At 52.0% G+C, this 12117-nt stretch overlaps 1 long non-coding RNA gene across 4 annotated transcripts in view; it reads left to right on the top strand.

The window, feature by feature from the left end:
* The first annotated feature begins 514 nt into the window (after positions 1 to 514).
* Positions 515 to 12117, top strand: part of LOC147033192 (uncharacterized) — a 130072-nt gene continuing 118469 nt past the window's right edge. For all 4 annotated transcript variants that reach the window (XR_015055476.1, XR_015055480.1, XR_015055475.1 and 1 more), the window contains exon 1: positions 515 to 642. This is a non-coding gene — a long non-coding RNA (uncharacterized LOC147033192). The remainder of the gene's footprint in view (positions 643 to 12117) is intronic.

Genomic DNA, 12117 nt, shown 5'->3' with positions numbered 1-12117 from the left:
GTTTATTTTTTTTTTTTTTTTTTTTTTTTTTTTTCTGCGAAGAGGTCATTTCGTCCATCTTGCCAGTCGTTTACGTTATCCACACCAAATTGGTGAGAATCACATGTGGTTTAGTGGTTAAGATTCTTGGTTTTCACACCAGCAGCCCATGTTCGATTTCTAGTATGGAATGCAATTTTTGATTATTATTATTATTATTTAGACTTTGTGGCATAATGGTTTGAGAGTCTTTTTGAGTTTGGAGTTCGAACCTTGGCCGAGTCCTACCAACGACATAGAAAATGGTACCTGCTGCTTTCTTGCTTAATGCTTATCATTTATGAAGGATAGAGCGTGGCCAAACAACCATAAGTTGGCAATCATTACACCGGCTTGATAGACCTGCTCCAATGGCCTCATACTACCTTGAAGTTACTTGTAATTATTATTAACTTGATCTGTCATTAAATGAATGTAATTTAAAATCTACATCTCTTTTCAATAAGTGACTTTCTAAATGACGTATGAATGCAAACGAGCCCTTTTCGGTGTGTGTGTTTTCAGTGACTCGGTTCTGCTCGCCGGGCACTTTTGGCCTTCTGTCGTTGAGATCGTTGATCGTTGATGCATTCTGGGGCAGATTACATCATTTTCTAAAGCCAGGTATTGACTTAAATATTGCATTTACTCTCTCTCTCTCTCTCTCTCTCTCTCTCTCTCTCTCTCTCTCTCTCTCTCTCTCTCTCTCTCTCTCTCTCTCTCTCTCTCTCTCTCTCTCTCTCTCTCTCTCTCTCTCTCTCTCTCTCTATCTATCTATCTATCTATCTATCTATCTATCTATCTATCTATCTATATATACATATCTCTGCACATGGCTTCATTGTGAGAGAGATACCATGGCTTTATTTAAGGCACAAGGCATGGCCAGATTTACAGCCCATCCTAAAAACGGTGCACTCAGATTACCTGCGCCCTTTCGGATGGACGTTAAGCTGGCTGGCCACCCCTGTCATCAAGCATTCACTTCTGATAGGAAAAGAAGATCCTGCATTGTATTTTGATGGAAAGTGGACCCAGTCCAAATTTCTGCCCGAACCTGCGAAGGCACGGCATCAGCAGCACGGCTACGGCTATCCTCAAATCAATTGTGTAACCAGCAGTCGAGTGATGTGCACGAATGAATGAACAAGCCACTTTCTCATCTTGTTTGAACATCTATTTATAAATCCTTACTCTCTTCTATTAATCTTCTCTGTATAAGTGTAGTTGCATTAAATTGAAGACATTCATCTGAGAATCAAAATGAATGAATGATTAGATCTTTGAGAATAAGGGAAAAATAATAAAATTGTTCAACTTTTCTCTCCAGTTAAGCCGCTGTCTTGAAGATTTAGCCAGCGTATGCCGACATATGAAAAATTTGTCTAAAACGCTGGCACACGTCGAATACGTTATGGGTAAGTTTTGTATACGTTAAGAGCACGCTGGCATATGTCGTAGTACGCTGGTATACGTCGTAGTACGCCGAGCTCGTCGAAAAATTTTAACATGCTCAAAATTTTTCGACGTATGCCAGCGCATGACTTGCACGTTCCGCATACGCTGGCCATAAGTTGTAGGCACGTTACGCAATCGTTGACACATGTTGACACACGTTACTTGTAAGTTACTCATAAATTGAAACACGTCGAGGTAATGTTTCGCGTCAGTGTTCCAGACTTCATGGTTTGTTTTTTTTTTTCTTCAGCATGGCAGTGATGTTGACACTTCGATTTCTAGTGTGGTTATAATATTGTTGTGGTTGACGAAATTCGCAAACCACCATTCAGGCCCCTTAGGTGAGATATCTCTGTAATTATATGTGTAGTTAGGCCCAAACCCGTTGTTTAGAGGGAATAAATGTCATTCACTCGGGCTGCGACCCTTCAGGATAGCCGTTTTTCTTTTACTATCTTTATTTTGGACCAGCCGCCATTATTACCACCACCAACCACGTCTCAACAGTCATCACACAACAACCACCAACCGCAACGCTGCTTCACAACCACAGCCACGACCTTTACCGTCACAACTCGCCACCATCGCATCACCACCATTCTTGCGCCACTTGTGGGCACCGATACTGGACTCGTGCAGGGCGCGCACCGAGCAGCGTGTTCAGAAACATCACAGACTTTCCGAGGAAAACGGATCAAAAACGACTCACGCCCACTTCGGTTCCGTCCTATCGGTGAGCGTGGGGCGATTTGGCCCCGCCTCCAGGGCGTTGGAGTGTGGTCGCTATATGCAAATTCATGGATCAAAAAGCATTCACGCCCACTTTTCCTCGGTCCAATGGGGAGCCAGTTAGAGGTAAAGGGTCAAAGGTGAAGGGGCGAAGCCACGGGGCATATTAGGGGCCGCGTTCGTCAGTCGAGGCAGTTGGGAGTTCGCGGAGCCAGTGAAGAGTTGGGACGAGTCAAGAGAGGAGACGGAGAGGGCGATTGGACGGAGCTGTGGAGAGGTGGCGGCGGCGAAGGCGGTCGAGGGGGTGCTCGCGTCGGATTCGGGGAGCTGCGGAGGGAGAGGCCGGCGGCGCGACCGAGGTCGTGGTGGAGACGCTCGTCGCGGGAGCCGAGACAGGGTGGTATCCTCCTTCCCCCCGAGCATCAACAACCCCCTCCTGTTTCCCCCCGCGCTGAGATAGTGCGACAAGGGGGCCCCTTTCCCACCCCCTACCAGACACTGTCCGTGAGGCCGCGGAGTTGGGGCGCCACCGCCACTTTGCGTCTCATCATCAGACGGGTAGGCCCGACGCGGTCTCGGCCCCAGGCCCGCCTCATCCTTGAGGGTGGTCCTTTTCTTTTGCTTTGGGTATATGTGTTGTCGCCGCCGTCTGTGAAGTAAAATTGTATAAGTGTTGCCGTGTGCTCGGTAGTCGGATAGCTCTGCATTGTCTTCTTCTTTTATATTTGCTTTTTGTGTAATATTGTGTTTCTTCTTCTATTACATTTGCTTTTGGTGTAATTGTATATGTGTGCTTTCCATTCATCGTGAAATAAATGTGCTTTATGTTGAACTGTTTTCCCGCTTCGCTTCGTCTTTTCCTCTATTGAATCTCCATCTTACTTCACGTAAAGGGTTGGTAGTGGGCTGAATACGCCCGATAATTAATCGAACCGTCGAGGCCGACGATAACACCGCTCGGTTATCCCGATAGTACGGAACGGGTCGCTTAAAGTGGCCCGTGTCCGAAGTCGACCTGCGTCGAGGTGCGATCGCCCGGTCTACCCTCCGTGTGGGTACTTAGGTAGGTCGAATTTGGCGAGCAACCCTATCCCACGCGGGGGGCCGATTGGCACGATCGTGGTGAGGCCGAAAGGTCCACCCGTGACTAGTTCCCGGCGTTAGTCCGAGAGGGTCACGACGGGATTGTCCGTCCGGTGGGCGACGTGCCGCGATTCGAGTTACGTGGCCGCTCGCACGCCGGCGGGCGCGAATCCGCAACACTGGTGTCAGGTCGTGCGATATAAACTCATCGCCCTCCCCGCGGCACTGGTATCGGAGAACAGGAAAACGGGCTCTCCTGTCTCCAGCTAAATTCACGGGAATCGGTCCAGGGGTGAGAGGAGCGACCCCCGATTCCCTCCAAATTACGAGCGATTCAAATTAACCCTTCACGAGAAATAAGATGGCGTCTCAAGGCGAGCGGGAGCCGGGGGTATTAGAAATGGATGTAGAATGTGTAGAATCCATGGTCCAGGATGGAATCCCCGTGCAGGAATAGTTGGTTGTACAGGAAAACGAACTCGCCCAACTGAACCCAGAGCCCGAAATAGGTGCGGCAGCGGCCGCGGTGTATGACACCTCCCCTCCCCCTCTCCACCAAAACCCCCCGATCCTTGCCGAAACGGCTCACCCAAGCGCACCCGACATGCCCCAGCTATGCGCCATGCTGGCGGCAATGACAGCGAGGATGGATGCGAATACACAAAAGATGGATGAAATAAAAGGAATGAACGAAAAGATGAATGCGGATGCGCAACAAATGAATGCGGAAATGAAAAACGAAATGAAAGGCATGAACGAAAAGATGGATACAAACACAAATGAAATGAAAGGCATGAACAAGCAAATGAACGGCATGAACAAGCAAATGAACGGAATGGAAACAAACATGAAGAAAGAAACGAAAAAGCTGCGGGGTGAGACGCAGAACATGGGCCGAAGCCTGCAGGCGGGCATGAAGGCCGTCAGCAGGGAGCTTAAAATGGCGACTCCACGTGTGGGAGCGAACGAGCTGGGTGGGGGTGCAACGGCTGACAGGCCCGCGGTGGAGGCGGGTGAAAAAATAATTCGGGGGACGTTTTGGGCGAGGGTCGTGACGAGACACGAGGTGACGACAAAGGAAATAAAAATAGTGGAGACAAGGGAGGTAAAGGGTGAAGAGTTGGCAGAGACACGGGAGATGGGAACGATAGAGGGGAACGACTGCATGATGACGGGGATAGAGACGCACACACACACACGGAGGTAGTGGAGGACAATGGGGGTGAGCTCGCGGACCGTGCAGGGACCCGGTGCGAGCAGCGGGATGGCCTCCTCCAGGAACGAGGGGAGGGAGTATGCCCCCTTGAGGTGAGTCACGACCAGGTGAGTTCGGTCGTGCTTTGCGAGGTTGAGAGGACGAGTGCTGCGGACGGGTGCACGGAGAGCTTGGGGGGTATAGAGGCCCCGGAGACCCTTGTGGGGACACGAATCCCCAGTGTGGTTGTCCCTGTGTGTGTGGTGCAAGGTGTGAGTGCGTCCCCGTGTGTGGAAGCGACCCCGTGTGTGAGTGGTGTGGTGGCGATTGTGCCGGAGTACGTGCTTCCCAGCACGCCGTGTGTAAAAGGGGCACCGCAAGTGGAAGAGGCCGTGTGTGTGAGTGAAACGTCCAGTATGGATGAAACACCGCGGTTGAGTGCCCCCGCGTGTGTGAGTGAGGCACCGCGGATGAGTGCCCCCGCGTGTGTGAGTGAGGCACGGTGTATGAGTGAGGAACCGCGGATGAGTGCCCCCGCGTGTGTGAATGAGGCACGGGGTATGAGTGAGGCACCGCGGATGAGTTCCCCCGCGTGTGTGAGTAGTATGGTTTGTGTGAGGGAAATGGCACGAGTGAGTGGAAGGCCGCGAGTGCGTGGAGCCACGTGTGCGAGGGAGGTAGCATGCGTGAGTGAACGGCCGAGTGCAAGGGAGACCGTGTGTGTGAGAGAGCGGTATGTAAGGGAGATGTCGGTCGGCATGTGTGAACATGCAGCCGCGTCTCCCGGTGTGAGTTTAATGGTGAGTTGTGTTAGCGTCGTAACACGCGGGAGTGCGTGTGTTGAATGGCGACGACGACGGCGACAGAAGAAAGAAAGCCGAGTAGCGGCTGTAGTTGTTTCGCGCACCGTGCCGGGTTCACCCAGCAGTGAGCACGAGGTCCGTGCTGTGCAACGCACGAGGCCCCCACGTGCTCGCTTGCGAGGGTGAAGTCCCGGTCCGGAAACGCACGCGGTGGATTTGCCGATCCCGCGGACGGACAAAGTTTAGGCAGGATATCGGATTTGGACCGGACGGGTTCTCCACGCGGGCGTGTGTGTGAAGCTCCAACGGGCAAAGCACATGTGTTCGCGTGGGGAACCCCTCGAGACGTGGGGCTTGTTTTTTTATGCGCACGGTGACGCCATGGCTGCACGTGGGGTTGGAATCCGGCAGGAGGGGTATCCCTGCCGGATAGTACCGTCCAAGGAGGGACGAGGAACACGTGCAGCTGCATGACGTCACGGGCAGGTGCAAAGTGCGCGAGCTGTGAGTTGCCGCGCTGGTGCTGCGCATGTGAAAAAGAAAAAAACCAAGCCTCACTTTTGGGTGCACAGGATTCCTGGGCAAGGGGTGGAAGACCCCCTTGACCCAGGGCACAGGATGGAAAACTAGTTAGGGGGAAGGGTTAGCATAGCTAGACTGGCTCCATGGGGCAGGGGTAAGTCCTCATGGAGTCCGTGGAATGGATTAGTTAGAGGGATTGTAGCCAGATTTAGGTTGGGAAAGTTATTTTAGAGATTTGGAGACAGTGACAGACTTGTGGATGTGTAGTGGGGACGTAGCTTAGCTACGTAGGTTAAAAGGAACGTGCTATAGTATAAGGGACGACGTGGGAGCACGAGTTAGTTAGGGGAGGTAGTTAGAAGAATGGCAGAGTTCAGCGGTGAGTGTGTTGAAGAGTTGGTGAGTTATGAGGTGGAGACATGTTGAGTGAGTGAGGCCAGCGGGTCTGTGTGTGTGGAGTGAATGGGGAATGCATGGTGCGATGAGTGATTGGGGGGAGGAGTGACTCCCGCCCAAGGGACCCCGGGGTCAGTGTAGACTGAGTTAGGGGGTTAGTCAAATTGAAAAATGGAGGTTGTTTTGTTGTTGGTGGGAGTGTAGGCTCGAAACCCGTTTGGAGGGGTGCAGGAGCCCTGTTGACAGGCTGGGAGCGTGGTGGCGAAAGGTGAGTATCGCTGAGCGGGTACCCCGGGCACCAGGCTAGTCGGCCATGGTAGGCCAAGGGCCCATGGGGGGCCGGGATAGCGTAGTGGGCACGGGTGCGCCTGCTTGGTGCGGGGGCCCGGGGCGCCATTAGCCGCGTGGGCAGTGTTGTGGGCACGGGTGACCCTCGGAAAGGGGCCTGGGAAGCCAGCCTGCCACGTGTGCGTTTCAGGGGAGGTGCCATGGGGGGCACTCCCCGGTGTTTAGGGAGCTGGTAGGCTCGGAGGCAGTGTAGTGCCCGGGGTGCCATAGCGGGAGAATCGGCAGAGGGTCGTGCCTGCCAAAGGGAGCCACGTGTCCCAGCCATGAGACCGTGTGAGGGCACGGAGAGAAAATTGGGGGGCGAGGCCCGAAATTGTGAGGACACCAACACAGGCGACGGGAATCTGGGTTGTTAGAACCAATAGTTTAAGCGAGAGGCGCTTGTTGAAAGCCCCGGGGTAGTTTAACAGTTAAATGGATAGGGTAGATTAGCAAGTGTACCCCTCCGCACCATCCATCCCCTCGCTCTCGTTGTGGGCCGCTGGACCCACTTTGTGTTATAGATCGCTGAACTCTGCGGAGGCCATCCTGAGGCTTCGTTGGGCCTCGACACAGGACGTTAGCTCTCCCTTATTCCCCTCCGGGAAGGGAACGTAGGGGTTGGGAGTAGGCTAGGTGACAGGATAGGTTAGCCGAACAAAGACGATAAAGGGGGTTAGGGGACGATTTATAGTGGGGAAGTAAAAATAAAAAAATAAGTTGGGGCTAAATTGGGGTTTGACAAATTAAGGGAGTGGGTATAGACAGTGACAGGCAAAGGCGATAGGTTGGGAGGGAGACCGTAGGGTAGGTCCGAGCCCGCCTTCCGAGTGGCCAGCACCACCGCACTCCCTCCACCAACCTCCACTGAACGGCAAAGGCTGGCCAGCTTCATCTGCTGGCTGCGTTGCTGCAAGGCAGAGGCCGGCCAACTTCATCGGCAGCTGTTGTTTTGCTGCAAGGCCTGTGCCGGCTGGATCGTCTGCAGCTGCTGTGCTGCAAGGCCTGTACCGGCCGGATCGTCTGCAGCTGTTTTCTGCAAGGCCTGTGCCGGCCAGTTCATCTGCCGGCTGTGTTTGCCTGCAGCGGCCTTCTTCTGCGGGCTGTGTTTGCCTGCTGCCTTTGCCATGCCATGCCCACTGCCCACGTTCACCAGCCCCGTTCAATTTTTGCTTTGCCCCTCCCTGTTCATTTCCATGTGCGCCAGGATCCGCAAGGCAACAGTTTGCAAGCTGCGAGAACTGCCCTGTTGGCAGCTACAACACGGGCCTGCAGTGGCGGCCCGTGCACCGTGTTTGCGTTCAGTTCAAACCATTCATCCATCCATTCGTTGTGTTCATTGCGTGTGCCACTTGAGCTGGCACGGAGACTGCGTTTGTGCAGCCCATGCACCGTTGTGGTTCACTGCGTTCAGTTCAAAAGGGAAGGCCTTGGACTGCGTGTGAGCAGCCGGCCACGTTCCCTGTCACCTGCATTGTTTGAGCCAGAGACTGCATGCGGGCAGCCTGGCTCCCTGCTAACTGCTTTCTTTTTGCAGAGTTCATTGATCCTGGGCCATGGTTTAGTGTAAAATTTGTAAGTTAGGGTTAAGATGTACTGTACATATGAGTGCGCCCCGTCATGTCTGTCTTAGCGCCGGCAATTTTATTTAAGTCGTCTGTGTGAGTGAGTTTGTTTAGGTAGTTACTCAGCCCTCAGGTTATTTATTTTGGGGACACGAATACCATGAATGTCGCACTCAGGGATCCGTAGGTAAAATGTACTAGGGGAAAACTACACATGATGGCACACGAAAATTTGACGACTCGGGACGAGTCTGTAAAAAGGGGAGGGGGTAGTGTTGTGGTTGACGAAATTCGCAAACCACCATTCAGGCCCCTTAGGTGAGATATCTCTGTAAGTATATGTGTAGTTAGGCCCAAACCCGTTGTTTAGAGGGAATAAATGTCATTCACTCGGGCTGCGACCCTTCAGGATAGCCGTTTTTCTTTTACTATCTTTATTTTGGACCAGCCGCCATTACTACCACCACCAACCACGTCTCAACAGTCATCACACAACAACCACCAACCGCAACGCCGCTTCACAACCACAGCCACGACCTTTACCGTCACAACTCGCCACCATTCTTGCGCCACTTGTGGGCACCGATACTGGACTCGTGCAGGGCGCGCACCGAGCAGCGTGTTCAGAAACATCACAGACTTTCCGAGGAAAACGGATCAAAAACGACTCACGCCCACTTCGGTTCCGTCCTATCGGTGAGCGTGGGGCGATTTGGCCCCGCCTCCAGGGCGTTGGAGTGTGGTCGCTATATGCAAATTCATGGATCAAAAAGCATTCCCGCCCACTTTTCCTCGGTCCAATGGGGAGCCAGTTAGAGGTGAAGGGTCGGAGGTAAAGGGTCAAAGGTGAAGGGGCGAAGCCACGGGGCATATAAGGGGCCGCGTTCGTCAGTCGAGGCAGTTGGGAGTTCGCGGAGCCAGTGAAGAGTTGGGACGAGTCAAGAGAGGAGACGGAGAGGGCGATTGGACGGAGCTGTGGAGAGGTGGCGGCGGCGAAGGCGGTCGAGGGGGTGCTCGCGTCGGATTCGGGGAGCTGCGGAGGGAGAGGCCGGCGGCGCGACCGAGGTCGTGGTGGAGACGCTCGTCGCGGGACTCGAGACAGGGTGGTATCCTCCTTCCCCCCCGAGCATCAACAACCTCCTCCTGTTTCCCCCCGCGCTGAGATAGTGCGACAAGGGGGCCCCTTTCCCACCCCCTACCAGACACTGTCCGCGAGGCCGCGGAGTTGGGGCGCCACCGCCACTTTGCGTCTCATCATCAGACGGGTAGGCCCGACGCGGTCTCGGCCCCAGGCCCGCCTCATCCTTGAGGGTGGTCCTTTTCTTTTGCTTTGGGTATATGTGTTGTCGGCGCCGTCTGTGAAGTAAAATTGTATAAGTGTTGCCGTGTGCTCGGTAGTCGGATAGCTCTGCATTGTCTTCTTCTTTTATATTTGCTTTTTGTGTAATATTGTGTTTCTTCTTCTATTACATTTGCTTTTGGTGTAATTGTATATGTGTGCTTTCCGTTCATCGTGAAATAAATGTGCTTTATGTTGAACTGTTTTCCCGCTTCGCTTCGTCTTTTCCTCTATTGAATCTCCATCTTACTTCACGTAAAGGGTTGGTAGTGGGCTGAATACGCCCGATAATTAATCGAACCGTCGAGGCCGACGATAACACCGCTCGGTTATCCCGCTAGTACGGAACGGGTCGCTTAAAGTGGCCCGTGTCCGAAGTCGACCTGCGGCGAGGTGCGATCGCCCGGTCTACCCTCCGTGTGGGTACTTAGGTAGGTCGAATTTGGCGAGCAACCCTATCCCACGCGGGGGGCCGATTGGCACGATCGTGGTGAGGCCGAAAGGTCCACCGGTGACTAGTTCCCGGCGTTAGTCCGAAAGGGTCACGACGGGATTGTCCGTCCGGTGGGCGACGTGCCGCGATTCGAGTTACATGGCCGCTCGCACGTCGCGGGCGCGAATCCGCAACAATATCATATAATTAATTGGCTGCCGCTCAACGATTTAAATCATAACCACACTAGAAATCGAAATGTCACCATCACCGTCATGCCGAAGAAAAAAAAACAAAAAAAACGATGGAGTCTGGAACACTGACGGGTTCCTCCTGTGTGAACCCCATTTTTATATACCAATTCGCCTAAACGCTGCCAATACGCCATTATACGGTAGCTGTAACTCTGTAAGTTAGTAACACGTTCTGTGGTCTTCTGGAAGACGTCAAATACATCTACATACGTCAATATGTGTTGGAGATACGCTACTCATAGGTTCAAAGCACGTTACTCATAGGTTAGAAATAAGTTTCGGGTACGCGAAACATTACCTCGACGTGTTTCGACTTATTCGACTTCGACGTAACTTACAAGTAACGTGTGTCAACGTGTGTCAACGATCGCGTAACATGCCTACAACTTATGGCTAGCGTATGCGGAACGTACAAGTCATACATCGAAAAATTTTCAACATGCTGAAAATTTGTCTGTACTCAGCGTACTACGACGTATGCCAGCGTGCTTCAGCGTGCTCTTAACGTATACAAAACTTACCCATAACGTATTCGACGTGTGCCAGCGTATTCAGCAAATTTTTCATACGTCGGCATACGCTGGCTAAAACATCAAGGTGTGACAGCGGCTTTACATTTCGTCTTTTCTTGTGTCATCCTTGGGATGAATTATGAGGTTGACGACAGTCACCACCAACAACACCACCACCACCTTTAGGAGTAAACAGCTGGAGGTGAGCTTCCTACTGCCACACTCTCGTTGCTGCCTTTGGGGTTGTGGAAATATCTGAAACAAAAGGGTAGTCAGGAATACTGGCTGCTCTATATTTAGACGCATCGATTTGTAAATACCACTGCACTGTTTCAGTCACCTAAAGATTTGAAATCAATAATTATAGGAAAGCTCTTGGAACCTGAACTGAACCATCCAATGATTTCTCATGAGATCTGATCATAATTCAATCAAATATTTTTTGGAGTTTGGGAGTGAAATAGGGGGGGGGGGGGGTGAGGAGAGGAATTTTTATTCGTTCCTCATCCTACAACCCTCTTAACCCTTTTAAGCTCCCTCCCCCATCTTCTAATAAATAAATGCCATTTTCTGTGTGTGTTTATGTGCGACACCAATCATGCCAAAACGACTGGGCCAATTGCCACCAAACTTGATACATGGACCAAGTTCGACCTTATGGTGAACATGGGCTACTTGGTTTCATCTGTAGTAGTTTGGGAGGTTCAGGAGGGAAGGTCAACAAAAAATTTCCATATAAATGTGTATCGTGTAGTGCCACGCAGCGGTGGCTGCGAGGGTAGTACAAGTCAGCCGTGGAGATAACTTGTATTTTTGCACTGTACACGTCCCCAGAGAGTGGGAAGCCCCAAAGCCAACCTCCACTATTCAGGGGTGGGAGTCTGGAGGGAGGGGAAGGGGTGGGAGAAGGCAGTGGAGGGCTGGGATGAGGGAGGGGAAGGGGTGGGATGAGGGACCCAGCCTTGCCTGGTAATACCAGGCACCACTGCTAGTAAATAGATAAATGGATAAATTGCATTGATTGACTATTTGTCTAAGAGAGGGACAACTCTGATTTCAAACCCGGGTAAGTGGTACTCCTAAGCCTAGATCGGCAATCTTCCTGGGAGAGGGAAGATGACACTGATCTAAAACCCAGGTTGGTAGATCTTATTAGTCTTGGTCAGCAGTCCACCATCAATGGTGGGGGGGGGGGGGGTAGAGGCACTATTTGTTGTCTTGAAGTGGACTAGCAAACCCCTCCAAACCCTTTTTGTACTGTGAAGAGACAAACTTTCCTTATTGTCTTGTTTCAGTGTAAGGGACTGGTTGTTCCATTTGAGGAGCTTGAGTTTATTATTGTGTTCACGTACATTGAGCCCTATGTTTCTACAACCTGACTGCAACCACTCTGAAGGGTACAGGTTAAAAACGTGCTTCATGTCAATGCTGTCCAATAGGACAGGATCCAGAACAATAGGACAGGGGGGGGGGGGGTTCGTGG

Source organism: Eptatretus burgeri, chromosome 2 (genome assembly GCF_056783735.1).
Source record: "Eptatretus burgeri isolate ZD-2024b chromosome 2, Ebu_testis_v1, whole genome shotgun sequence".
NCBI lineage: Eukaryota > Metazoa > Chordata > Myxini > Myxiniformes > Myxinidae > Eptatretus > Eptatretus burgeri.
Note: the sequence above shows the minus strand (reverse complement) of the source record. Positions and strands in the feature narration are given on the sequence as shown.